Source organism: Tigriopus californicus, chromosome 12 (genome assembly GCF_007210705.1).
Source record: "Tigriopus californicus strain San Diego chromosome 12, Tcal_SD_v2.1, whole genome shotgun sequence".
In the NCBI taxonomy this organism is placed as follows: domain Eukaryota; kingdom Metazoa; phylum Arthropoda; class Copepoda; order Harpacticoida; family Harpacticidae; genus Tigriopus; species Tigriopus californicus.
Genome location: NC_081451.1, coordinates 2,476,987 through 2,480,072, shown reverse-complemented (window position 1 = coordinate 2,480,072; position 3,086 = coordinate 2,476,987). Strand labels below are relative to the sequence as shown.

At 42.2% G+C, this 3,086-nt stretch overlaps 1 long non-coding RNA gene across 1 annotated transcript in view; it reads right to left on the bottom strand.

The window, feature by feature from the left end:
• Positions 1–126: 126 nt before the first annotated feature.
• LOC131892035 (uncharacterized) overlaps positions 127–3,086 on the bottom strand; it is a 13,832-nt gene continuing 10,872 nt past the window's right edge. Inside the window, exons 2-3 of the long non-coding RNA XR_009374510.1 lie at positions 474–816; positions 127–407 (exon numbers count right to left, since the gene is read on the bottom strand). This is a non-coding gene — a long non-coding RNA (uncharacterized LOC131892035). The remainder of the gene's footprint in view (positions 408–473; positions 817–3,086) is intronic.

The following is a 3,086-nucleotide window of genomic DNA, read 5'->3' as shown; positions in this document are numbered from 1 at the left end:
GAGGCAAGAACAGCACTAAACTAATATGCGTTGGTTCTCAGCTAGCTCCAAAATAGCAATGTCACATGTAAATCAATTTTTTGTGCCGTAACATATGATCGGTATATTTGCATAAATGACAGGTGCGAAAGCTCAAATTTGTACAACCACCGCAAGCATTAACTTTTTCGGGCAAAATACGTAAATTTGTTCTAATTATGGTATTTCCGGGCAGTCTTGATTTGTTGCTCCTATTAACCAGAGCGTTGGAATTCGCAGGGCGCAACTTTTGAAGCAGAAACAGTCCTCAAACCCTATCCCACAAAAAACATCTTCTCCACAAAGTGCACAACAGGTTGAGATGCTGGATACGTTTTGGAAAACGCCTGTGAACTCATCAAACAAGCAATTTTGGAAACCGCAGTCCGCTGCAAGTTCGAGATATAATGTCATGTCATAAAGTTTCTTACGTAATTTTTAAAAGTTATGCTCACTAAATCCCGGAAATCCTATTTCAGCCTCTCTTGTCGTTACCATCGTGGTCGTGCTCATTGTAGTGATGATTGTAGTTGTAGTTGTCGCAGGAGTGGTGGTGGTTGTGGTAGTAGCACTCGTGGTAGGAGTAGTAGTAGTGATAGTGGTGGTTGGAGAGAGAGTGGTTGGAATAGGGGTGGTTACAGGAGCCACAGATGGCTGTATAAATATTATTTGGGGTGAAGGGGCGGTAACGCCTTGGGGGACCGTTAAAGGATTTCGGGATTGAACGGAAGATGGGTTAAGAAAGCCCACATTGGCGACGGAAAAGGCAAGTACTGTGACCAAAACGGCTATCATGAGCTGCAAAAATGATGGGTTACCTTAGATATGTAATCTAAATTCTATTGATAGAGTAACATCTGATTTGAGACAAGATTGTAACAAGCACTGTTAATTGCTAACCAGAGATTCCACTTTTTGAACGCCCTTATCTTGGAGTTAAGGCTTGGACTTTACCCAGAAAAAAAAATCTTTGCACCACCTTGCAATTTCATACTGGATATCGACCAAGTGCCTAACTCAGAGGTAAGACTAAAAAAAAAACATATTGACAAGGAGTTTCGAGGAAAAAAGAAGCCCAATGAAGTTCTGAAAATGACCACCAGCGGCGCAAGGCCCAGAGAGAAAACACCAAATCCGAAAAGGCTTCATTAAGAAATTTCACACATAATACTCAAACAATGTAATAATTAAAGACATCCTGTGATAGAAATTGCGGTCGAAATTGCGGAGCAGGACGCTCTCCATGAAATCTCTTCTTTCTCGGGCTTCTTCATTGTTCAATTTGCTGCCTTCAAATATTCTTAGGGAATATGAACGTGCGTGTTGATCCAGTAGCATGATTTATGTCAGACTTGGACGAGTTTTTGCCTAAAATTCCCGATCAGCCTTAAATTGATGGGTTAGCTGGATCAGCCACCTCTAATTCGTTGGTCTATCAAGCAATATATAAAAATAAAAGTTAAATAAAATGAATAAATTACTCGTCTTGAACTGCTGGGATTTTAATCCCAGTGGCGTTAAGGAAGTCAGCAAAAAATTATCTTTTTTCGGTAATCTATTCTTCACCTCATCGTTTGTTTGTTCATTCATTGACTTGATCTAGTTTTTTTACTTATTCTTTCGATCGTCGCTGCCTCGAGCATTCATTCGTCCATGCTTTCATCAATCCCATACTTCTTCATCATATCATTGTTTTCTTACTTTTGAGTCCAACCTATCCTTTTGTTTAAACGTAAATCGTAGATATTGGGGTCGAAGTGCCTAGATACACATAGCCGTTGCACCCTCTTTGCTGGTCAGGCTGAAAAGAGCCATCAACAGAGCACATGATTAGGTTTGATATCAAAAAACATCGCAATACCAGACACCACAGCCGAGTTTTTAAAGCAAATGAGTGAATCTTAGATCGAGAAAAGATCAAGCTTAAGTAGCATTGTACAATCTTTTCTAGATTTAAGATTTACTCCTTTGCCTTAAAAAACTGGGCTGAAGTACCAGTCACCATGTTTGTTTTTTGTTTTTGTTTATTACGACGTCAGACAGTAGCTCTCTCACTCGGCTTGCCATCTGCTTTTGGGTGTCCCAATTGAGGGATATACCGCTTCGTCGTCACAGCTAACATTAATTATTAACTCAGCCTCGCGAACGATCGCAGGCTCATCCATTTAAGTTGTTAAAGCAACAACTCATGCTGTAATCAAATACCACGGAGAAGCTTGAACTTGGCTAGAGTGCGATCGAACTAGGATTCGCATATTGGAAAGCAGAAAAGCTACCATAATGGTACCCCCAACAAGCCTACCAGGTCCCATGTTCTCGTGTTGCCATATTATGAACATCTCTATTTCCTCTATTATGTCCATAGTTTGTATGCTCTTCCCACTCGCCCTTGGTCCATCCTCGCCATTTGTTTATGCTTTTCTCATTTGCACAATAGTCGTTCTTCCCAAGCCATCCATCCTTCAGCAATAAATCTCATGATCCCTCAACCACTTGATCTGTGTTCTTGGGTCTAACACTTGGCACGTTGGTAGAGTCCATCACTTAGGTATTGTTCCTACACGTGGATTGAATGGCCAGAGTCGACAAGGCACCGAAGGTAGAAGGAGAAAATCCCTCTCGTTTGAGGAGAAGACGAGGCCAAATCCGTTGCAAGGCTGGCGCCTCGCGTGACTGCATTGAAGGTAATGGTTGTGGCTAGCTCTTGCGAACGTCTTACGTATGTCTAGACTTGATTGGTGATGCTGATGGGGTCACCAATGATGATGATGATTCCCAAACCGTGCGTGATTTCCAAGACCATGTGCTCTTGGTCGAGCAGGAGTCTCTCATCATGCGATGTCAATTTGACGCCTCTTGTCCAGTGGGGGACATGACGAGGACAAAGAGCAAGCCCGACCTGACTCCTTTCAGGATCGGCACCTTGTTGAAACCCTTTCCATTATCCGTTTCTTTGGCAAACTTTCAAGTATTTTTGTAATTGGGTTACTTGGGTCGGAGGGATAAACCTCGCCCGGCCAGCGAAGCTAGCCATCACATCGTCCAATTTATTTTCCGATAGGCATTTT